Source organism: Danio rerio, chromosome 9 (genome assembly GCF_049306965.1).
Source record: "Danio rerio strain Tuebingen ecotype United States chromosome 9, GRCz12tu, whole genome shotgun sequence".
In the NCBI taxonomy this organism is placed as follows: domain Eukaryota; kingdom Metazoa; phylum Chordata; class Actinopteri; order Cypriniformes; family Danionidae; genus Danio; species Danio rerio.
Window position 1 is genome coordinate 45,062,663 of NC_133184.1, and position 27,158 is coordinate 45,089,820.

At 36.1% G+C, this 27,158-nt stretch overlaps 1 protein-coding gene across 19 annotated transcripts in view; it reads right to left on the reverse strand.

Annotated features, from left to right (window-relative positions):
* Positions 1 to 27,158, reverse strand: part of znf385b (zinc finger protein 385B) — a 300,195-nt gene that overhangs the window by 87,713 nt on the left and 185,324 nt on the right. The gene's annotated exons all lie outside the window — the stretch shown is intronic.

Here is a 27,158-nt window from a genome sequence, read left to right on the forward strand (position 1 = left end):
AACATGCTCTAAGCATTGCAGGGGATATGGGAACATCTAAAGCTGCGGCACGGCATCCCAGGAGGTATAATGCGCACTAAAGCTGCTTTAATCATAAGCTAGTGTGGCTCATTTTTGCTTTTTGCAGAAAAAAACAAGCTGCAAGTGTGCTTTTTTTCCCTTGTCATTTCGTCTGCCCGAACAAAAGTACAAAAAAATAATAAATAATCAACCAATCAATGGCTGTCAGTGTAAGTTAATAGCAGAAAAGAGTGAGGCAGAGTTCAAGTAATGCTTTTGGGATTTCTTTTCAGATGTCATGTTATAAGTGGACTCAATGAGGCGTCTTGTAGTGTGCTTTGTGGCTGCCTAACAAATATTATTTGGTTGTGAAAAAACTGCATTCATGCTTGTAAAACCAATTCAAATTATGGAGATGAAAATAAAATGGCTATTGTTACAGTGTGTTCAAAAAAGCGGGTTGTCAAATCGCTCCATTTCTGTGTAAAAGACATTCTTTTTCAATTCCTCACTAATTGCAATGCACGAGTCCACATATTAAATGCACACACTCCATCACTAGACAGATGTTTCCCTCTCCAGCAGTACATCTGAGCCCTGAAACAGACATCCATGAATTATTTAAACATGTGTACAGTAGATCTGTATGTGTTCCAAATGGGTGTGCTCCATTTTAGATGGTGATTGGTTCCACTATGCACCTTATACATACGGTACCTGACAAAAGTTTTGTCGCCTATGCAAGTTTTGGGAACAACAATAATAACTTAACTTCTAGTTGATCATTTGTTACCGGAAGTGGCTTATATTAAAGAAAAAGGCTTCTAGATTACCGCAAAAAATAAATAAATAAATAAATAAAATAAAATAAAATAAAATTTCAGCAAAATAAAATATGATCATGCCTTGATTTCTAATGATTTAATTAGGTGAGGAAGGTCTGACTTTGCTTAGACAAAAGTCTTGTTACTTAACAGAAATAATGTACAGTACAGAATATAAAGTCATGGTGCAGTGGAAAAAGAATAAATATATATATATATATATATATATATATATATATATATATATATATATATATATATATATATATATATATATATATGTATATATATATATCTGCATTGACTCAAATAACTTATTAATAAAGTCATCTGGAATAGCAAAGAAAGCATTCTTGCAGGACTCACAAGAATTCGATAAGGTTCTTTGGATTCATCTTCAATGCCTCCTCCTCCATCTCACCCCAGATATGCTCAACAATGTTCATGTTTGGTGACTGGGCTGGCCAATCCTGGAGCACCTTGACCTTCTTTGCTTTCAGGAACTTTGATGTGGAGGCTGAAGGAGTGCTATCCTGCTGAAGAATTTGCCCTCCCTGTGGTTTGTAATTTAAAGAGCAGCACAAATGTCCTAATATCTAAGGCTGTTAATGTTGCCATCCACTCTGCAGATCTCTTGCATGCCCCAATACTGAATGTAACCCCAAACCATGATTTTTCCTTCACCAAACTTCACTGATTTCTACGAGAATCTTGGGTTCATGCGGGTTCCAATAGGTCTTCTGCAGTATTTGTGATGATTGGGATGCAGTTCAACAGATTCATTTGAAAAATCTACCTTCTACCACTTTTCCAAATGATCAACTAGAAGTTTGGATTTGTTGCTTTTACATCTGGGATTGATGGCAAGACTTTTGTCAGGATGTGTATATAAGGACAGCCCCAAATATTAGTCTTTTATTTTTTGAACCTCATTGATTTCACACCATTGTTTGGCTACTTTTCTGATTGACTGAACTGCAAAAAATGTCTTCCTTACTTAAAGAGCCCATATTATGGGTTTTTGAAAATTCCCCTCTATGTAGTGTGTAACACAGCTCTAAGTGAAGTGAAGTATCCAGCTAAGGCTTAAATCTGTAAGAATACAGTGTTTAAAACGGTTGATTCATCTATAAAAGAGTCGACTCATAGTGCTTCAAACGAGTCGCCTTGATACCGACTCATTAGGTGTTTCGCCATGACGTACGAACGAAACCAAGTTATTCACGTGCACGCGCAAACCTGGGAGATTTCAAACCTGAGGCCCCGCCCTCTGACGCAGAAACCCAGACACACACACACACCCACAAACACACGCACACCCACAAACACACGCACACAAACATGCCGGTCGATTGAAGTCACACTGCAGATGGATATTTTATTGAGTCTCTACCCAAAGATGAAACCTCAGCATTATAACCAAGCAGTTGGAAACTTCTGGAAGCTACATGCTACAAAGAATACTTCATCTGAGTTTGTTAAAGGAAGGATCAGTAAAGAGTAACTGATGGACGTCAGAATGGGTTTCTTCCATTTCTCAAGTGTAAGTACGTGCGGTTAAAGTTGTTGCCTCGTTTACTCTAGCTTGCAAATGTATTTAGTTGTGATTTGTTACTTGTAACCGCGTGTACTGTATCAGGTTAACTGGATATTTTATCTTATCGCGTGCAAAGTCACGTTAAAAACGCGACGCGTGCTGTTTGTTTATGGAGCTCCGTGCTAGAGTTCTGCTCCCGTGATTTATTCGGAAATTTATTCCCGCGCCGCAGAAATCTGGCGCGGGGACAGCCGCGGGAATAAATTTCCGAATAAATCGCGGGAGCGGTCGGTAACGGGTTTAATTTGTGACGGGAGCGGGCTGTCTAGCAATATCACGGATATTGCTATGCGAATTAGAAAGAGAGAGTCTGCGTGGTGCTTGTGTGTGTGTGTTAGTGCGCACGCGCGCGTATGAGAGAGAGCGAGAGAGAGAGAGAGAGAGMGMGAGAGAGAGAGAGAGAGAGAGAGAGAGAGAGAGCGAGAGAGCGAGAGAGAGAGAGAGAGAGAGAGAGAGAGAGAGAGAGAGAGAGAGAGAGAGAGAGAGAGAGAGAGCGAACGAACGAACGAACGAGCTTTGTGCTGTGTGTGTGTGTTTATACAGACAGCTTGGCTGTCTGGACTGTATACTGGGTGATTTTTGGTTGTGTTCTCCGCTCTAGCGGGACCGGGCGCGGCGGGCAGAAAACGGAGCGGGTTCTCAGGCTAAAACCTGGCGGGTGCGGGCGGAAGCGGGAGCGTTGTCATCCGGAGGTGTGTGTGTGTTTTTGTGTGTGTGTGGTATGGCGAGTACACGACTGTCTCCTTCGTTCGGTTATCCGTGGCACTATCCACTCGCCATAGTGTGGCAGCTAAAATCCACGCCTACACTATGGAGCGTGTATGAACTGTGATTACTTTTTAAATTGCTGATTAGCTATTGGCCATTTCCCTCTCTGACTGAAGGCAGTCGACCAATCGCGACAGACTGTCATCGGTCCAATCAGCGCAGATTAGCTCCGCGCTAAGGAGGGGTTTGGGAACAAATGAATCACTGGACGATTCATACAGGAGTCGCTGGGATAATTAGGTAAAAATAAATGCAGATTATAAGACCATGAAAGTGTTTTTTGACCTTGCATGCATATTAGACTGTTGTTGGAGACCCTTACAACCAGGATATGACCCTATTTCATGTATAATATGGGCTCTTTAAAGTTTTGTCTTGTTTCTAATCCACATATCTAGAAATACTTTTTTTTTCTAGACAAGCTAAATATAGTCTTGTTTTCAGAAATAATGTGTCAAAATAAGGTAAGTTTTTACTAAAAAACAAGCAAACGTATCTGTTAATGGCATAAGCAAAATAGTGTTCGCTATTTTGCTTGTTTTATGGAAAAACTCACTAAATTATGCCACAGCAGTTTCACCCTGCAGCCCAAGACCAGTCACTCACTGAATCTATGAAGAGCTGAGCCCTTTCAGTACCTGTATGGGTGACCACATGGGAAAATAAGGTTGCTGTTGGAAGTGGTGTGAGACCAGCATCCAGTGCTCAATCTGCGGTCTGTGTCCTAATGCCCCAGTATAGTGAAGGGGACACTATACTGTCATTGAGTACCGTCTTTCAAATTAGATGTTAAACAGACATCCTGACTCTCTGTGGTCATTAAAAAAATCCCATGGCATCTCATTGTAAAAAGAGCAGGGGTGTAACCTCCCTGTCCTGGCCAAATTCCCTCCATCAGCCCTTACCCATTATGGCCTCCTGATCATCCCCATCCACCAAATTGGCTGTGTCACTGTCTCCCCACTCCACCAATAGCTGGTGTGCGGTAAGCACACTGACGCCGTTGTCCTGTGGCTGCCGTTGCATTATCCAAGTGGATGCTGCACACTGGTGGTGGTGTGGAGAGACCCCCCATAATTGGGTTGAATTGTAAAAACCCACTGTACATTTACATTTGTAATTATGTTCATATAAATCTGCATACTTCTGATTATTTATAGCAACCTGTATATATATCCATCTATTAATAATCTGTTCATAGGTAATACAACCTGTATATTAGAGCTGTGAACCTACACTGGTCTCACAGTTCGGTCCAGTTGCAATCATCATTCCATTGATTCTGTTTAATTTGATATCACGGTGCATCACAGTGTATTGACGATGATTTCCATGCACAGTTTTATATTTCTACACAGCATAGCAATTCTTGTATTAAAATGTAAAAATATATTTAGATTTATATATTATTTGTAATACAATTTTGTCCTTTAATACAAACAGTCAGATATATAAACTGTATCTTTAAACAACACAAGCATTTATAGCAAATAAACAAATATAAATGTCCTGCTCACTTTCTGAGAATTATCTAGCAAGTTCTTTCTTACACCCCTATGATTGGTCACACGGTCAACAGAAAAGGCTGCGATTGGCTCTAACGCGCTGGCGCTCATCACAGATGAGTGACACTGATAAAGGCAGTGTCGTTCACAGCTGATCTATGATAGACACGGTGGAGACACGTGCTCGTGTCTGTATCCAGAAGTATCGCTGTAACAGCCAAGAGGAGAGGAAAAGTCACGCCAGCAGGTCAAATGGGCCACAGTGAGAGAGAGAGAAAGATGGAGTTTACTTTTATTCTCTCAATCGCAGTGAAATAGGGACTTCTGCTGTAAGTGTCAGTTAAAGACTGTTCAGCAAACACACGTGCAGTGAAATTGTTCACAGCTTCTGTGTTTTTAAGTAGTTAGAGCTTTGTAAATACTCACGCTCGCCTCCCTAGCCATAGTAAGCTACGGCAACATCTGAGATATTCTGTACATTATAAACGGTTATTATTACTCAACTGATACGGAATTGTCCGCGTCTGGATCGCGGTGCACTGAAGAAGCAATTAATTTTGACACCCCTACTTTATTTAATGTTCATAGTCGATCCATCTGTATATATTACACATGGTTTTTCTACAATTGCACTTTATAATTTATATCTATATCCTGCACTTGCTGCGATTGCACTCCTGGTTAGACCTTAACTGCGTTGCCTTGTACATGTGTAATGACAATAAATCTACGTAATCTAATCTAATGATTGTGAAGTGATTTGGGAGTGGACATTACATTAATCAGACTAATTATTGCTGAACACAAGGAATATTTTTGCTTGTCTAGAAAATGCACCTTGATTTAAGAATGTGTAGATATTTAGACTAGAAACAAGACAAACAGTGAGAAAATCTTTTTTTTTTTTCCAGGGTGTTACCTATTATTGTAGCATCAACAAATACTGTAGCATGTTTTGTGGCTGCCTAACAAATACTATTTGGTTTTTCGTAAATCTGCATTCATGCATGTAAAACCAATTCAAAATATGGAGATGAAAACGACATGTTAAAAAACGGGCTGTCAAATCACTCCATATCTGTGTAAAAGACACATTCTTTTCAAAAGCTCTCTAATTGCAATGCACAAGCCAGAACAAGTCCACTTTGCTATATTACAAATGCACACACACTCCATCACAAGACAGATGTCTCCCTCTCCACCTGTACATCTGAGCGCTGAAACAGACTTATTTTATTCCCATTTGCTGAGTTTAATGAGAACCACATGCAATAACTGAACTTGGCCCTCTGACTGGCATCAAAATTCATAGCCGTGATGTGAAGCTCTGTGGCCCGACCAGAACATTCAGTTTCAATAAAACAACTGCATTTTCATGGTTCAGACGAGGCAAAACGCTGCATATTTCAAAGCTTAATGAAACCATCAGAGATGCACAGATTCAGATGGGTAATGATCTTCCTCGTCATTTAGGTTTTGACTCACTGTATTCATTTAACCGCTTTAATGCATCAATAGTTTAATCGCAAAGGAAAATAATTCTCTGAGTGATTCTTTTTTTTTGCTTCAAAACAAGTCTATAATCATTACTGATATGTGTTTCTGCCAAAATGATTCATTTTCAGAGGGCTGCACATCTGGCCACTGCAATAAAATATGGTATTTCAGAGGTACTTTGTGTGTTATCACGTTTGCCAGTCAGTTCTATTTAGTTAAACAATAAAAACACTCTCCAATAATGTCTTCTTTCATTTAATGTAGTTGGCGAAAACAGTATGTGGGTCAAAGAGTATGCCCAAATACGCAGCATTCATATAGTAGGCAAAAGGTACATGGTTGACCTACTGTGCTACTACCCAAGATTATTTCATGAGGGCACAGGGAATGACATGTAAATGGCAATGGTCACAGGACACATTGACAGTGGCAACGTTCAAATTTGTAGCAAATTTGTTAGAGCATAACTAGAGCAGTTACAGAATATCTTGTTCAAATTGTCTATGTTATGCCCTAAACTTATGCTATGCATTTGTAAACATTTTTTTTACTTTCTCCCCTCAGCAGACACACAACATCATAACACGCTAATATTAAGTTAGATTTAGTTCGTGGCGTCAGGTGACTAAAATTCAATGTCTAGCCAGAGTCTAAGGACAACGTTATTTTGATGTTCAATAATGACGTCAAAAAACATTGATATTTGGTTGATTTTAGGTTGACCAAAATTCAACGCTGAGCCAACATCTTAAACCAACGTCACGCTGACATCAAATACAAATACTGACATTTATTTGTCAGATATGGCTACAAAAATCCAACTTCTGATTAATGTCAAACTATAACATCATTAGTCATGTTGACGTCCTGTGCCTGCTGGATCTTCTTGTGTGTAGACCCGTTTTGGTTTTGGCGTGGCCTCTGTTAAACAGATGGAAGTGTGATTGGTTTTTTGCACCTTACACATACAGTTGAATTTTTAAAAATATTTTAATATTATTAATATTTCATTCATTCATTTTCATTAATTTTCTTGTCGGCTTAGTCCCTTTATTAATCTGGGGTCGCCACAGTGGAATGGACCGCCAACTTATCCAGCAAGTTTTTACACAGCGGATGCCCTTCCAGCAGCAACCCATCTCTGGGAAACATCCACACACACATTCACACACACACTCATACACTACGGACAATTTAGCCTACCCAATTCACCTGTACCACCTGTCTTTGGACTGTGGGGGGAACCGGAGCACCCGGAGGAAACCCACACGAAGGCAGGGAGAACATACAAACTCCACACAGGAACGCCAACTGAGCCGAGGTTCGAACCAGCGACCTTCTTGCTGTGAGGCGACAGCACTACCTACTGCGCCACTGCCTCGCCCATTATTAATTATGTCTGATAATATTTTTTCTTGTGGAGAAAGTCTTATTTGTTTTATTTCGACAAGAATAAAAGCAGGTTTAAATATACCGCCAACAATTACAATATAATATTTTATATTGTAATTGTTTTATATTGTAATTGTTGTAATTGTTACAATATAATATTACAATATAATATTTTATACATATTACATTAGAATAATATATGAACAATTATATATATATATATATATATATATATATATATATATATATATATATATATATATATAATATATATATATATATAATATTTATAATATTTTATATATATTACTTTAATCAGTTCTTTTTTTTGTTGTTTCTTTAATTTCTTAGTTTTTTTATTTATATTTACAGTATGTTTTTTAATTTGTTTAGGGTTTAAATAAGTACCTACTCTAAATAGAGCTTTTCACACTTGAAAAAATTATCCATGGGTAATACTAAAGCATGGGTAAACCTTTGCCATCATTATCTTGAAATGTTTTACACAGCTCATAATTTACAAAGGGTTAACACTTAATCAAAATATCCATATTTACAGTGTCATTGATGAGCACATACAACACAATTATATAAAGACTTTTAGATTGCACTGCTATCAATGTTTTCCCTGAGGAACTTCTGGCACTATAAATGAGAACGAAACAGTCTCTTTGTCACTCCGACTGACACGCTTTTTCACTCCATATGATGCAATTTTGCATCATTAAACCCTTTTAAAATGGCTTTTTCAAATGATGGATGTCATGTATCAAAAAGTGTAAATCCAAAGTGGAAGTAAACACTGCAAGGTAAGTTCAAATTGGCTTTTAAAAGTGATGTATGCCATGCATCAAAAAACAAAGGTAATGTATTTCCCTCACAGTTCTCTCTGCATTCGTTCTCTATTTATTTGAAAACTCTTATACTCTACCTCAAGCGTCAGGCTAAATTGCAGGGAACAATAGTAAAAGACCATTACAAACAGACATAGAGCTGTGTTGCAGGGCAGACATGCCAGTGGTTTGAAGACTGTGGTCAGGGCCAATCATTAAAACCGATGACAGGATAAAGTGTGTGTGTGAAAAGGGCTGCGGTAATTACTGTTCTTCATTGTGCACTCTGCAGCCAAAGAGCTGTGTTTGGCCAGAACAGGTGTGATGAAGAGTGTGCAGAGCATGGGAGAAAACAGCAGCATGTAGCCAGAGATGATTTACGATCTACACTATAGAAAAAATACATGGAAATATAAAACATATCTATAAATACTACAGTACTATACGCTGTAAAAGTATTTGCTACAAATACTTTGAGTGAACTTACATGTTTTTAATTTACTCCATTATTCAAAACACACTTTACTAATGTTATGATGACCACAATCTAGTGGCTGCAGATCACTTTTAAATACGCAGGTCGCTAACAGACTACAAATCCACCATTTCAAAAACTACAAGATCCAGTCATGCACCACACACTCACAACCGCTTCCTGATCCTGACTGAATGCATACACACAGCCGGAGGATTGTCAAAGACTGATTACATGGACTATTTAAGCAGCGCAGACACACATACTGTTGCTGAGTCCTGTTATACTGAACAGTGAACATTACAACGCGGTTTCCTTGCTTTCTGTGTTTAAACCTTGCCTTGTTTTGTTTGTTTTATGTAGTCTGCTGCCTGCCTTTTGACCATGACTCTGGATTGCCTGTATACATCTGTTTGCTCCTGTGTTGACTGCTGCTTGCCTGACCATCCTGCTAATAAAACAATTAGATCCGCACTTCTGTTATCACTTCACGTTACAACGACCAGTTGTACATACAGAATTAACATGCAGTATAATCCATATTTCAGCGGGTTTTTTACCCTTACAAAAAGAGCCATGTTCACTTCTTGAATGAATCCATTATTTTTGAGCAAATATCATCAGTGAATGACTCAAATAAATGGAAACAGGCAAACTTTCAGTTGTGGAATGTGACATTTCCCAGCAGACTCACATCGTCATAAGACATTATTATTAGGTTAGATTTAGGTTGTGATGTCAAGTGACCAAAATTCAATGTCTAGCAAACATTTAAGAACAACGGTATTTTGATGCCCAATAATGATGTCAAACAATGTTGATATTTAGTTGATTTTTGGTTGATCAAAATTTAACGTCGAGCTAACATCTGAAACCACCGTCATATTGGCCTCATATTGATATTTAAATATCAATACTGATATTTAGTTGTAAGGTTTGTTATACTGAACAGTGAACATTACAACGCGGTTTCCTTGCTTTCTGTGTTTAAACCTTGCCTTGTTTTGTTTGTTTTATGTAGTCTGCTGCCTGCCTATTGACCATGACTCTGGATTGCCTGTATACATCTGTTTGCTCCTGTGTTGACTGTTGCTTGCCTGACCATCCTGCTAATAAAACAATTAGATCCGCACTTCTGTTATCACTTCACGTTACAACTACCAGTTGTACATACAGAATTAACATGCAGTATAATCCATATTTCAGCGGGTTTTTTACCCTTACAAAAAGAGCCATGTTCACTTCTTGAATGAATCCATTATTTTTGAGCAAATATCATCAGTGAATGACTCAAATAAATGGAAACAGCCAAACTTTCAGTTGTGGAATGTGACATTTCCCAGCAGACTCACATCGTCATAAGACATTATTATTAGGTTAGATTTAGGTTGTGATGTCAAGTGACCAAAATTCAATGTCTAGCAAACATTTAAGAACAACGGTATTTTGATGCCCAATAATGATGTCAAACAATGTTGATATTTAGTTGATTTTTGGTTGATCAAAATTTAACGTCGAGCTAACATCTGAAACCACCGTCATATTGGCCTCATATTGATATTTAAATATCAATACTGATATTTAGTTGTAAGGTTTGGCAACCAAAAATCCAGTGTCTGATAGATATCGTAGTGGTAATGCCCACACAAGGTCAAGCTGTAACATCATTAGACGTTGATATTTGGTTTATTTTAGGTTGGACATTGACATCAGCCTGATGTTGAATTCTGATGTCAATGTGATTTTCATTTCCAAACGAAATGCAACAGCCCATATTATTGGGGTGTTGATGTCCTATGCCTGCAGTGCTTATTGTGTAATGGCTGCTTGTACAACACCGTTATTTTTCCAGCAAAATGCACAAACAATTTTTTAAATAAGTTTCAGACAGGGTCAGGAATTTAGTCCTTTTGTTCACCTACCATGGATTCTTTCACAAACACTGGAAATCCAATGCTGGACTTTAATTAAGATTTAAAAAATTATACTGTGGTAACTACTGTATATTCAATTTGAGAGCAATGTTGCACCATACAAGAGTGAATACTTTTTAAAATAATTTATTATGTGGTTGCTTTGTATGTAAATACAGATTTTTTTGATACACTCTCAGAAATAAAGGTCACAAGGACATTATCGGTATCACCTTATAATAACTACACACTAGGACTCATTTATTAAGCATTAGCACCAAGTGAATTCACCATTTGTGAAGCATTAACTCTACATTAATAAATTAATGTAGAGTTAGCTAGTAAGCAGTTCTTAACTGCGGCTACAAATACTGTATTCTTGACTTATAACTTATAAATTAAGTATTGCATTATTTACAAACCATTTGTATTTAAGAGTTAGAGGTTTTTAAGAAAATTCAGAGATGGTAAGAAAATGATAAATAAATTACTGAAATTAACATTTATATCTCTTGTTATTCAGGCATATAGTAATGGTTACTTTGTATGTTAATAAATGCTTTATTATCTTAACTTTATCCAGTTTTGTGACCTAATCTAAAGTGAGGACCATTTATGCTTTATAAATCCCTTATAAATGACAATTAAAGGCTTGGTATCAAATGAACAATAATCTTTGCAATCTTATCCAAAAAGTAAAATTACTGTAAAGGTTAAACATTGCTGAATAACAGAAGTGTCAAAATATGACATACAATTAAATGAAACAACAACAATATAATAAGTAAACAATATAATAGGATGCAGTGTTTAAACTCTACAGTGATTTTATTTTAGATAAGGTCGCAAAGATGTATTTTTTATTTGATACAGTTTTATTTGTGTATCTTCAAATAAATAGAAATGAATAAAAGTCCTCTATTTACTATATTTTGTTCCTGTTTAAGATATAAACGAGCCTTTAATTGTCATTTATAAGGAATTTTTAAAGCATGAATAGTCCTCACTTTAGATTAGGTCACAAAACTGGATAAAGTTGAGTTAATAAAGCATTCATTAACATACAAATTAACTATTAGTATATGCCTGAATAATAAGAATTATAAATGTAATTTGAAGTGTAAAACTCATTCTGAATTATCTAAAAACTACCAACTATGCTAAAATAACTTGTAAATAATGCACTTTTTTTTATTAATGAAAAATAAAATGATCAAAGCATAGAAGTACATTTATTAAGCACATTATAGATGTGCTTACAAGTCAAGAATACAGCATTTGCAGCTGCAGTTATAAACTGTTTACTAACGTTTGTTAATGTAGAGTTAATGCTTAAGAGATAATGAATTCACTATTTGCTAATGCTTCTTAGTGTGGTTATTATAAAGTGTTATCAAATTATCTTTTTAAAAGGTACAGTTTTGTACTTGTTAAGTCCTAACATGCAGCTTAAAGGCACCATATTAGAGTCTTTATGTATGTACAGTACAAAAATCCCAATGACAACTTTTGTACCTTCAATTCCGAGAGGGTATTGTGTTTATACATATTTAAATCACAGCAGAGCTAATCTATGAATGATGAAAAGATACAAGCAAATATTTATATCAGTGGGTGCACAACTGGTTTCCAAATTTTAAAAATGTATGCAAACTGTCATCCAGTCAAAGCAGTGGGCGTTTACCTCTGAATCACCATTCTGCCACACCCATTTAATTGGTGTCAAAATATGACCAGAAAATCATTATGGATAATTGGTATTGCCATGTCCAGAAATGTTAGTTTATTGAAAGTTTAAAAGACAAAAACATCCATTCTGGTGTGATCTTGAATTCTTTTTTTTTTTTTTTTTTTTTTTTTTACCAACAGTGATCAGGCATTTCAGAGCCCTGAATGTATGTGTCATTCAAACAGATTCAAAAGCAACATCTCTTCAAGCACATCAGCATCCAGAGAATGAAACCGGTGGAAGTAATGACTGTTACCTGGGAAACGCTGGTGACAGCCAGAGTGCATGTTGTGAAGAGAGCTGGACTTCTGTGTAATTTACCTGCTTTCTGGGTATGTGATTTAAACATGGCCATATCAGGATTTGCATTCACCCTGATAATAGACAAGAGAAAGAGAAACACTCTTCATTTCCCTTTTTTCGATTCACTTTCGCTTTGCTCATGCTGACAGCAATGCAATCTAGCATAGGGCATGTTTTCATTTGGAGGTAAAATTGGGTAAAATCTATTAATAAAAAATGTTGCTTGCTATGCATCCGGTGTTGTTGTCATAGTAATTAACCTCAAAAACATCACCAAACAGCATTCAATCAGCCATCTATCGCATTCAGTCGCTGATGCTGGTAATGATCATACCGGTCAGCTGTTTCTAAGGTTAGCTCATAACAATGCTGGAAAAAAAATCAGCTGCACCCCTGAACGCTTGTTAGCTGTATGTCATCAGAAAAAAAGTAAATGAAAGGTTAGAATCAATTTCAGTGCATAATCCAAAACTGAAGCACTTCGGCTGGGTAAACAACAGGGTTTTTTTTAACAACCACACAAAGAGCTGCTAGTGTTTTCAGCCTCCTACCTGATGAGTTTAGCAAAGCTGAAAATGTTTCCACAGGTGCTCTTCAGCTTCTTGTTTTTTGTTAGAGAGTTCTGAAATGCCAATTTGTTATTTAGCAACTGCTTTCTTTGAGAAAATGATATGTATGAACAACAAAAGTGCTTTAATGTGATGCAATTACAAAGTTATTGTCTATGCTACTGTTGAAACATTTGGAGTTTATTTACATTCATTTATTTATGCAAAACATATTTATATATATATACAAATATGCATATATTCACCCAAAATTCATTCATTCATTTTTTTTTTTTTCAGCTTAGTCCCTTTATTAATCTGGGGTCGACTCAGCGGAATGAACCGCCAACTTATCCAGCAAATTTTTATGCAGCAGATGCCCTTCGAGCAGCAACCCATAACTGGGAAACATCCATTCACACACATGAACTACGGACAATTTAGCTTACCCAACTCGGAGGAAACCCACGCGAACGCAGGGAGAACATGCAAACTCCATACAGAAATGCCAAATAACCCAGCCGAGGCTCGAGCAAGCGACCTTCTTGCTGTGAGGCGACAGCACTACCTACTGCGCCACTGTGACACCTCCAAAATTCATTCATTTTCAAATTAAGTTATTTATAATAAAATGAAATGACACAGGAAAAAGTTGAGCACATGAAGAAAGAGCTGTAGAATGACAGTTCTGCCCTTCATCATTGTAAATTAATATCAACTTCAGTCCAACATCTACATTATGAGGATGAAGATGAAACCAGAGTGGACATTTCAGCAAAACAATGATCCAAAACACAGCCCTGAGTAGAAAAAACAAACCCCACAGAACCATCAAGATTTTTACACTCTGTTGAAGTCTATGAAAAAAATTAGACCTGAGCAATTCATGTGACTTAATTCTCCATTTGAAAGTCGTCTTTAAGCTGACATCACCAAAAAAGCCTTAAATATAAAATAAAATATTAAATACATTTTAGTAGTTCAGCACATTATCCTCTTGTCATTCCATTGTTATTACACATAACATTTTTTTGTCATATTTTTTTGTTTGTATTGTTTGCGCATTGACCAAAATCTGCCCTTTAGAATATTTCCCCTATTGTATAAACACACACACAGCATATGTCATAATGTTAACCTTATATGTGTGCAATGTAAATTGATTAAATGGTTTATTGGTTGGTTGGTTGACTGACTGACTGACTGACTGACTGACTGATTGCACACTGCAGGCTATTAATCAGAGGGTTTATCCATAGAACCAATGTACACGGTAAATATTAAAGAAAACAAGACTAGGCATGGGCTGGTATAAGTTTGTGTGGCCTAAATCATTGATTTCTATTCTCTTCATTAGTTTCAATAGCACAGATTTTTTTTAAAACAAATAAAAATACATTTAATAAATTTTACATATACCCTGGAAACAGTATAACAGAACATTTTAGTGCTATTAAAGCCTTGACTTTTCTAAACCGCGTAAACCTTGAAATCGCTAATCGTCCCATGCCTAAACCGGACATTTGCTAAAATAGACCATTTTACTGAATTCCTGTCTTTCCTAATACATTATATTAAATAAAGATGAAATAAATGCCACAATTCAAACCACAATTCAGTTTCTGACTTCCTCAGAATAGTGAGATATAAACATGCAATTGTCCAATTCTGCAGAGAAAAATACTTTGTTTGTACTGAGAAAAAGTTAGAATTGCTCATTTGTATTTGCACACTTTATACATTATACATGCAACTGCAAGTTCATATCTTACAGTATTATAAATACTATTTAAAATATTTACTATAAATACTATTTATAGTATTTTTTTAATAATAAAACTCATAATTGTCAGTTTTATTATAAAAAAAAAGCCAGAACTGCAAAAAGTAAACTCACAGTTGTGAGGAAACAGGCAGAATTGTGACAAAAAAAGGCAAGCTTCCATACTAAAGGGTACCATGTAGTCTGCAAACAGGACTTTCCAGGTGGATTTGTGCCCTATGACTTCCAGCAAATCAGAATATCATGCGATGTCATCTTCCTTTTGCTTTTTTGTGTTTGTGGTATGCATCAGATGGTCAGTGAGCGGCCTGTGAGCGGCCCGTAGGCATCAGACAGATATCTGGCCTGACAGACTTTAAGATTCAAAGCTTTCGTAAATCACAGAAGCACAAAGAAAGAAACCATCACTTGCCACTTCTGATAGCAAGTTCAGGTCTACCAGTCTACTAAGGATAAAGGTTAAAGGTCAGTCTAGGTGAATGACTAGCATTCAACAAAGAGTGACTGAAAAGTCTGTAATCAAAGCTCGCAGCACAAGCCAAAGACCTTCTGTGTACAAGAATGGCATATTTGTACTCACCGAGAACAAAGTTGAAATGGAGAAGCTGAAAAAAAAAAAAGATGCTCAAATCAGCCTTGACCCAAGTTTCTCTTTCAACTCTGTTTCATCATCTAGCCACGTGCCTTCGAGCCCGATTGGAGAAATGAAAGGCCTGGGCAGCAGCTGGCAGAGGCACTTGTCTCTCAAAGGTTTCCTCTTTGAGCAAACGGCCAACAGACTTTAGCACCATTAATAAAACTGCCAAGTACACCGGCCAGAAGATATTTGGATACTTTAGCAGCACCCAAAAATGTCACCACAAAGTGTCACCACAAAAAAAATCTATGAAAAATAGTACAAGCACGTTTTTCGAGCTAAATCTGTCACATGAAGCATATTGCAGGTTGCGTTAAATGAAGGAACAATAGATAAAGTGTGCAAAAAAAGTAATTTCACAGTTGTCATATTAAAATGAAAACTGAATAGTGAATCTAAAATCATATTTAAACTAGCTTTAATAGTGCATTTTGTAATCAAACGCAGTGTACAATTGTGTGGCCATCAACTTCAAACCAGTTAAAATCCCTCCAAAAACCTAAAAAAATAAGTTTGCTGTCAAATACAAGCTGTAATCAAATACATTCTTTACAGTTTTATCGAATTTTGTGACTTTTATACATTTGTGAGATGGGGCTCTATTTTAATAATCTCAGCACAAAGACTAAATCGCATCCTGCAAAAGCATTACGAGAGTGTCTAAATGCACTTTTGCTATTTTATGGATGGAAAAATATACTCTGCGTCCTGGTGCATGGTCTAACAGGGTTGTGCTTATTCTCTTAATGAGTTCCGGGTGTGTTTTAAGCATAATGTTCAGTCAACTAATAGGACTCTCATCTCCTATTCCCTTTAAAAGTCAGTTGCGTCACATCATGGTGTGTTTGCTATTGATTTTGTAAGGGGAAAAACTAAACACTTTATTAGCGAGAAAACAGTCAAACAGACCATCTGCAGCACAAGTATAAAGAACGAGCCTACTCTAATCAGCCTCAACTTTCTCTTTACTTTATTTTTATTCTTTACTTTACTCCTTTACTTACATTGATAAGAAAGTGGTGTTGTACATACTCCACTGAAGACATCTATTAGTCTACATATTTAGTTCTCTTTGTTAAGCACAACAATTTGTTTTAAAACTATTTCTGAATTCAGTTCTTATTTCCAAACACACGTCCTATTCTTATGTCCCAAATGTTGATGCATATATCTCCAAAACCTTACAGGTGGACAAATCTAAACTTGTTTTTATTAAAACAAATATAAATATGCATATAATAAATTGTATTGCTAATAATAATAACAACATTACAAATGCAGATTGTCATGAATAAACTGAAAAAAGGCATGAAGAAGGCATGGAGGTAGTGGTTTTTATATTTATGTAGAAAAATAATAATTTGTGTAGCATTTTATTCCTTTAATTTGTTTCATATGTAAAGATCTGTGTCCATTACTGTTCATCCAGTGCGCATTAAGCATTTGAACCTGCGTACACACTCTGCACTGAACTTTAGACCAGCTTTAAGTGGGTCAATGGCAAAGTGTATTTCAGTTCCTCAAAATAGCAACGCAGAAACAATGCACTTTAACACGCCTCCATTTTAGAACACTCATGAGTCCACAAAGAGGCGCAAATAAACTTGCTATTTAAACAATGTGGTGCAGAACGTAAAATTTAGGGTTGCTCTGGTCTGAAAATAGCAAAAAAAAAAAAAAAAAAATCACAACACCTCTTGCACCTTATTACGCCGGCTGTATGATAGGGCCCCTGGAATTAAAGAAATATATCAACCAAAGATGAATATTTACCTACTGTTTAATCACTCTCAAGTGATTACAAACCTTTATCAGTTTCTTAATTCTGTTGATAAGCTATAATAAGTTATTTTAAAAAAAATGTTACAAACCTGTAACCATTCATTTCTATACTAGGACAAATAAGTACCATATTAGCTTTAGTTTAGTTAGTTTTTCATATTTTCCAGAAAATGTTCCATGTGTGAACAGGCCCTTTTTCAAAACACTGGTAAATTTGTTCCAGCAGTTATCCGGAAAAAGAAGTTGTAACATTATCGGTAAAAGACTGATGGTGCAGCTGCCATTTTAAAAGCGAAAGTGAGGCTGCAGTGGGAAGAAACCTATAAAGTATCACCTGGAGTCACACAGGAATGGCATCCGGGATGGCGCATTGTTGTGTACCTGACTGTATATCTTATCAGTGAAGAGAAAGTGACACTAATGTATCATTTCAACGCCTTTCAAGTGACCCGAAGGTCCATTTTTAACGGATAGTAAAAATAAAAAAGAGATATCACACCTAATTTTCAGTTAGGTTAAGGGAAATGGAACTAGCTAACTAACGTTTTCTTTCCCAAAAACACGTTTAGATGCCATTTATCAAACTCAAGCTAATGAACTGATTCTTTCACTATATCAGACTTGTCACAGTACCCAATTTTTGTACTAAAATCAATAAAAATGTTAATATCCCACTAACATTTAGGCACGTTCTCAAATTCGCCATAGTATTCACTAGTGCTTGACAGAAATGACTGTGATTGGCGGAATTAGTTTACTGCATTTCCGGCATTTGTTTTTTTTTTACAGCGGATGCCCTTCCAGCCACAACCTTGTACAGGGAAACACCCATACACTCTCATATTCACACACACTCATACACTACAGCCCATTTGTTTACCCAATTCACCTATATCATGTCTCTTTGGACTGTGGGGGAAACCGGAACACACGAGGCAAACCCTTGCAAACACAGGGAGAACATGCAAACTCCACACAGAAATGTCAACTGGCACAGCCAGGACTAAAACCAGCGACCTTCTTGCTGTGAGGCGACAGTGCTACCCACTAAGCCACTATAGTGCCCCTTCAAAAAAGCTAAAAGTGAAAAACAGCCAATAAAAGTTAGTTAGTTCTGATTAAAGTTGTTTCAGATACGTTCATTCCTATTTTGTTATCTAAAGCAGTGACATTTGTACTCCTGTAAGTGTGACTTAAGTGTTCAAATCCTTTCTGGGCCGACCGTAGGTCAAGAGCAGAGTGCTTATCAGTACTTCGCCTTGTCGGATGGGACGGCTTGACATTTGCAGTGTTGATGGAGCGAGAGGTTGGACCCTCCTGCAGAGCAGGAATGAGAGGCCCTTGGCTCACCTTCACCCTTTAGCAATTCGGAGTCGCTCCGTCTGATTGTATTTGACATCGACAAATCAAATGGTGCTCTGTGTGAGGCCGCTATCCTCCCAAAGGGTAGCCAACAGCACCTTATCTCACAGGAGCACTCCGGGAGATAAAAATAAGTCACGAAAATGACTCGAATGGAGACTTTCATTCTGAATTTAGGGATCTTAAGGGATCTAAATCTCGAGGTATTTTCTGACTTTTTACAAAATATAGTTGCAAGCCATCTAAACAAAACTGTGAAGTCACAATTTCACCCCCCCAAAAAAGACAGAATAACTCCAGAAGAAAGATTAACAAGAGTTTTCCACTTACTAATCTTGAATATTTTAGGCTAAACCCGAATAGTGAAACAAATCCAAAGTAACCTCCAAAGCACACAACGCTAGCAATATGATATGAATACCTTGTGATGAATCAAAGAAATATGACAGCGTCAAGAAGCCTGCAGCACAAAACAGAGGATGCGTGTCCTTGAATAGAGTCCTACCATTAATTCAATGCACACAGAACAAAAAAACTGCCAAAAATTCACTCTCCATTAATCACGATGACTGAACTGTAACGCTTTGGAACAACGAGCGGAATCAAGCAGAGCTTCTGGAGTCAAAAGTGTAAGTTTAGTAACTTTTCTGTTGGTCTCACTGGGAACAAAGCAGACAGCTATGTGAAAAATGTCACAGCTAAACATGAACATACAGTGTCACAAGGGAAATATCACCATAAATCGCTTCGTTTCAAAGAAGGATTCGCTTTTATTTCATCATCTGGTCCTTGGTTCTTGCTTCAAAAAGCTCCAGTAAAGCCATTTTAAAGGTACCACTTTCTTTTTTTTTTACCTCATTTTCCTATTTAAAAGCTCAACTCTTCTGTAGTTACAACATGTACATGTTGGAAAAATATATTTTTTATTTTCTAGTTTCAAATGTCTAGGATACTCTCATTCCGGTGTAATGATCAGGGAACTTTGCACCTGTACCTAGGCTGCAGCAGGAGCAATGATATTATGCAGCGTAATATCAAATATTAAAAATCTAAAAACTGTTTAATCAGGGGATTTGTAAAATCTGCCTACTCTTTAAAAAATAAATAAATAAATAAATAAATAAAAAAAAGAGTTTCTTTAAGGTTTATTGCTAATAAATACAGGGTTGCAGCAGATTTCATCAAGTCAAATTTAAAACCATTATGAATGATAATTTATACTTGTACGGGGCTAAACACAGGATTTTTTGTAATAGCCCGGTTGGACCAATGGAATTGGAAAAAACACATGTTGTTATTTCTTAAACACATATTTTAATGTATCAAAATAAGAAAACATTAGTTGTATAGACTTTTTTTCAACAATGTTTCTTTTTTTTATGACAAGTTTAACATTGTTAAAAGTATATTTATTATGAAGGAAACTACACAAATAATCAAAATATATATATTTTTTTGCTTTTGATTAAATATTATGTTCACTCACACTTTCTTCTGTAAATAGTTTTTGTGTAAATGGAAGATTAAAGAGATATATTGCAGTTATTATCATGAGAAATTCTGTAATTGTTTTTAGTTTTCTTTTCCTGATAAGAAAATATAATAATATTTATATTATATTATTAGATCTTTTGTGAAATAAAGATCTTGTTGCAATAAAAAACTTAACAGTTGAAGTCAAAATTATTAGCCCCCTGTTTATTTTTTTCCCCCAATTTCTGTTTAACGGAAAGTTTTTTTTTAACACATTTCTAAACATAATAGTTTTAATTACTAATTTCTAATCACTGATTTATTTTATCTTTGTCATTATGTAAATAATATTAGACTAGATATTTTTCAAGCCACTTCTATACAGCTTAGTGACAATTAAAGGCTTAACTAGGTAAATTAGGTTAACTCTGCATGTTACGGTAATTAGGCAAGTTATTGAATAACGATGGTTTGTTCTATAGACTACCAAAAAAAAAATATATATATATATAGTTTAAAGGGGCTAATTATTTTGACCTTAAAATGTTTTTTAAACATTTAAAAACTGCTATTATACTAGCCAAAATAAAACAAATAAGACTTTCTCCAGAAGAAAAAATATTATCAGACATACAGTGAACATTTCCTTGCTCTGTTAAACATCATTTGGGAAATATTTAAAAAAAAATAATAATAATTCTAAGAGGGCTAATAATTCTGAATTCAACTGTATATATTTATATATAGGCCCATTGTAACCTTAGATTTGACCTACCATCCCATCTGGGAAGAAAGTGAGAATTTTGAGGGCAAATGGCTTTAACACAGAGATTGTCATTTCTAATTGAACATAGCATTCCTTTGTTTGTTTGTTTTATTGCTGAGCTACAAAAAAGCAAATTGAAATGAAATGTTTTAATTAAATGTTGTAAATGAATCAGATTTTTAACCAATGTAAATACCGTCACTCAACAAATAGAGCAGAAGACATTGGTGAGCAAATCCAGGCAAAAACTAGTGTAATTTTGTTATAAATAAGATTTTTTTGTTTTCACTGTAATAACAAGTTCATTACAAACTGTAAAAAAATAAATGAATAAATACTGTATCAGTTAGTGTAAAGCAATGTTTTCTAGTCATTTTTAAATATTAAACACATTTATATTAGGAAACTATATTTACCTTCGGCCCACTAGCCTCACTCAACTTTGTTTTTTGGCTCTTCGCAAGAAAAATTTGAGCAGCCTTAATTTAGATAGATTGCTGGTGATTGGATGGTTGTCAGGCAGCTTGGATAACTTTACTTGACAACTTTTAAAATGAAGACCTGTTTAAAATTATTTAAGACCTACAACATAATATTTCAGTGAATTTAAGACTTTTCAAGCCCTTAAATAGCTATAAATGATCCACAACCTCAATCCAATCAACTAGCTGAAAATATTAAATTTAAGAAAACAATTCATTTACAACACTGAACGGCTGACTTCAGGCTGTCTGTCAGGTCGAGGTTTTTCGCTCCATCTCTCCCAGGCGGGAATGGAAAAGGTAAGGCAGTCTGCGAGAAGGGGGTCTCCTCAGGGGGGAAGTGCATCTGTGGCAGGTAGGATTTAATCAGTTTAATCCTTGTACTGGAAGCAAGAAACCAAGCTGAGAAAGAGAGATAGAGCGAGCGAGCGAGGGAGATCTTGAGATGTGGTCACTCTCATGCACCCCGCGGGTCTCAAGCCACCTGGTGCAACAATTGAGCGGCAAAGAGAAATCATATTGGACCCGCACCGGCTCAGATGTCATTTGAAACCTAATCAAAACCAAGCTGCAATGAGAAAACGCATCCGTAAACACTACAGCAGAGGCGTTTCTGGAGATCCTAAAAATGCCACTTGTATTTCTGCTACTACTCTTGATTTAGAGGATATTTACATCCACATGACTAAATAACCGCAGAATCGATGCAATTATAGTGCAGTACAGTAAATGAGGCTGGTGGTAAAGTTTTCAGATCTAGCTGGAAAAACAAGCAAGAGCAGTACTTTGAGTAAATTGAGCCCTCCCAAATTTTGACGGCATTCCAAACCCAACCGAGAGTGACTTTTCCTATTAAATGGCCCTCAGAGAATGATTTCATTGCTAATTCCTAAAAAAAAGGCCTTTCCAAAGGGTGTACGTTATTAGCCCGGGGTAATGTTTCTTAAGCTTTTGTACAGGGGAAAACAGATACTGTGGTTATGACTTCATATTTTTTCTGGCTGTGACTGTTGGAAGCGTGGAAACCCACTGCACGGGAAACGAAAAAAGCTGCGGTGAGATGCAGAATTAAACAACAGGAGAACACTGTGAAACACTCGATGCTGACAGTTTGAGGACAATTTCCTACGCCAACAAAAGGAAAATGTTTGGGATTAAAAGCGCACACATCAGGCCCGGTATAGAGCGGTTTATTCATCCTTGCCATAAACGACGAACATTCGTTTCTACAGCTATTCTCTCTCCCAATCCCACACATCTGAATTTGATTCAGCTCGTATAAAGGAGATCTCCAAGGAGAGAGAATAATTTAGCCCAACAGCAGACTGTCTCTGTGATCTAGTGTTTAGAATATCCACGAGCAGGTGCGCGATTAAACTCGACGGCGGTTTGCTTCTGCTTTTAAAAGAGTGGTTCAGACAGGAATGAAAACCCTGTCATCATTTACCCACCTTCGTGTCGCTCCAAACCTGTATGATTTTCTTTCAACCGTGCAGTTGCAAAATTATTCATCAAAATATCAAACACGTTATTTTCCTTATGGAGTAAAAAAGAAAACACACAAGTGGCCTACAGTATATAAATTATTGGCATAGTGTAATTAATGAAATCTGTAGTACTGAAATTCAAAGTGTAGTTCTTCGACCACCTCTGTTTTTTCAAAGGACAAATGCCTGGTATGGATTGTTAGATTTAGGCTGTTCTAGATAAGATGACCAGCATGAAGAAATCAATTTCTTTGGTTGTGGCTGCTACATCATCGTGTTAGAGAGGTTAAAAGTTGGCTGTTGTCATGGTCTTGCAACCAAAATGAAGGATGAAATTTAGTGTTAAATCCTGCAACCTACATCTACCGACTAGCCAGCTTTGTTTTTTGAGACAAATTATTACAGACTGTTTATAAAAAGCCTCAGTATGATTTCATGCTTGCTGTTGCCAGATGTCAAGAGTTTAAATTCCCCAATCAGAGTTTATCTCTTAAAAGGAAACATACAATCTGGCAACCGTTTGCCCACATTCTCTTTACAATAAGAGAGCAGCGTGGATGAGTTTTACGAATTTCAAGATTAAAAAGTGAGCTTGTTGTAGTTGTGGTCTAATGGTTTGGGAGTTGGAATTGAAGTTGGTGGAAGTGAATGAACCGTAGTCTTTCCCATCTTTGATACCCAGCTGAGGAGCCCTTGAGCAGGACACCTAACCCCTAATTGCTCCCTGGGTGCTGGAGGAATGGTTGCCCACTGCTCTGGGTTTGTGCACACAGGATGTGTTTGTATGTGTGTGTGTGTGTGTGTGTGTGTGTGTGTGTGTGTGTGTGTGTGTGTGTGTGTGTGTGTGTGTGTGTGTGTGTGTGTGTGTGTGTGTGTGTTCGCACTTGAACACTAGAAATCTCACAACTGTAGAAAAACAACAAAACTGGCTCAAGACACATATCCATGTGATTAAGGAGGTCTTGAATATCCTTAATATCAGTTTCTGATAACCTGTTTTTGGTAAAAAATAAATGAATTCAAAGTTACTGCCTTTTTTCTTTGTATAGCAGCGTTGAAGTATAATAAGCTGACCGTTTCTTGATCTGTCTTAATAGGTAAACATTTAATTCTAATGATATTTCTGAATATAACTTATAACTAAAAGCAAAATAATTGTGATTATCAATTGAATCATTAGGCAGTATTAATTTTCATACATTTAATCAACCAAAACTTAAAAAACAAAACAGAACACAGTTGACTAATTAAGGAGGATGAAACCTGCAAAAACAATAAATACATTTTGATCTTGATTTTTTTATAAAAAAAAAAAAAAGATTAAATAATTATTATTAAAAATTCACTAGTTCCTGCATAAATAAATATATAAATAATTAATAGTGTGGGCTGATAAATAATGAAATAAATTGTATGAATGTTGGAGAAACAAGAAACTGAATTATTTTTTCACCCCCTTTCAAACGTTCATTTATTTTTGAATATAATCCTGTATTTACTCTTCCTCAGCTCAGCATACTAATGAGTGGCTGTTTGTCAATCATAAGTGGGCAGCCTTTATGCCACCATTGGTTGATTGTTAGAAAAATTGCACATTTGATTTTTTTGACTGGCTGTTTTCGTGTTTATTTAATTATGGTTTAATTTATGCAGGAATTTACGGATTTATTCATTCACTTATTTTTTATATTTATTAATTTTATTTTATTTATTTATTTTTAATTTTTTTATTTATTTATTTATTTATTATTTTTGCAGGTTTCGTCCTCCATAACTAAACACCAGAAACAACTAAAAGTACAAGACATTATGATATACGCACCATATGTACATTAAAAATGGCCCACATTTGTGTAAAATATAGATTAAACATGACCACTGGGTTGAATTTTTAGGTGGATTGTTAACCAAACTTATACTCTATAACTGAATTTGTCCTTGTTTGACTGCAATCACTGATTCTTTTATTCAATGCATTTGGATGTGTTAGTCCTTTTCAGAAAGAAAACAGCTATTTTCTCACAAAAATCTTTGGTATAAGCCTCTGTGTATATTGCATAAGCCACATCCCAGCAGACCATTCATGCTTTTTTAAAAGACATCTAATAGACATCTAAACATAGTCATATAGTCTAAAACAAGGCTTAATCTGGACTGTCAGTGAAACTCTACACTGTAAAACTAAAAAAGTTAAGGTAAATTATTTGAGGTAACTGATTGCCACAAACCATTTGAGGTAAAAAATGAATCTATATGAGTACTGTGAACTTGCTCCATTTAAGCTGAAGTAATGAAGTATTTAATCAACCCATTACTTTCAACACTCTTTTCAAATGAGCACAATTAACTTTCAGTACATTTTGAGTTAACTATATACACTTATTTTATTTGATAAAGTTGACTGTTGAGTGTTACAGTGTAACAGACGTCTAAAAACGGGCCAAAATTAGACTTGTCAAAGAAATGTATGACTACACAAAGTCTGTCTTATCTGTCTGTTTGATGACTAGTCTAGTTTTGAACTATTCATAGATGTCTAATAGATTTTCACTGACCGCCCAATCGGTCCGAGATCGCCTGAATGAGGTGGTCTCGGCTGGATTGAAGCGAACTCTGGAGCGGATCGATTATAGTGAGAAAGCGATACGATCCGAGCCTGGCTATATCACAGTGTTTTATGGATATGTAATAGGCATACGGCTATATGAAGAGAGAATTAACGGTAGGACAGGAGGTCATTCCAGACATCACAAATCTCCTGGAAGTTTCAGGAGTCGCCCGCAATTGCACAGAGTGTCTACCGGATGCACGCACACGAGTAATAATCTCCCAGTAATCGCGCGTCTCCCTCCCGGTCTTCAAATACGTCACGCACCCTTCTCACACCTCCCCACTGCATACCTCCTCGCACGCACCCTGTCAAACCACCATCACCCCTGACAGCTGAGCGGGACTTTGCAAAATAAACCGTGAAACTCTGACCAATGTAAGGAGAGTTTACTCACACGTGACTTGTTTTACCTCTTTGGTCCGTTTAGAAACTTTGCCGTGTGAAAGTGAACCGCACCAAATACAAAGAGCAACAATGTAACAATTTTAATTCCTGTTTTGGAATAAATGAATCGATTCACAGGTGTGAAAGCACCACCAAAAATAATGACTTGGATTTTCACATTTTTGAAGTGGTTGTAAACAATTTATTTAGCCTAAATTTAAACAAACAAATTAAGCTGAACATTGGTGAATTTCATTTGTTTAAATTCAACACATATAAATTGTTTGCAACAATTTTCCAGAAATCTTTTTTTCAGTGTGGGTTTGGAACCAAATGAAATGGCATTTTTATATCTGTTTAACTATTACTTAAATATTTTTCTACATGACATGCACTGATGCATGGTGTCTGCCGTGGATATTTTTATGTTGTATGCCATTAATGCTAAAATGGGATTTATTAGAAACTTTAAAAAACTTTGCACTGTTATTGAGCTGAACTGAATCAACATCGATGCCATCCTGTACACTGTAAAAATGATATGATCAATCATGACAACATAGGTTTTCAGCTAATTGCAACTAATTAAACTAAGTTAATCATGTTCCAACATAATTCTATAAGTCTGTTTTTAGTCAGTTTAATATAATAAGTTTAAATGACTCATATGATTCAGCTTAAAATTAAGACAACCACATTTTCTTTAGTATACAGCTTAAATAGTTCTAATAGCATGGTGCCAGCAATGTGGGTTTGATTACTAGAGAAAACAAGAACTGATCAAATGTACTGTGTGCCTGTACTGTAAATCTGTAAATAAAACATGTAAAATGTAACACTGAGTTCATTTAAGCTGAATACATTGTAACCGGTACTACATTTAAATCTGAATGCAACAAATGTTAAGTGTAGTCTGTTCCAGATAGTGTGCATTATGAATGAAATCACTCAATATGTTACAGTATTATCATTTCACTTATCCACAAATCCTCTCCTATGAACTGTGA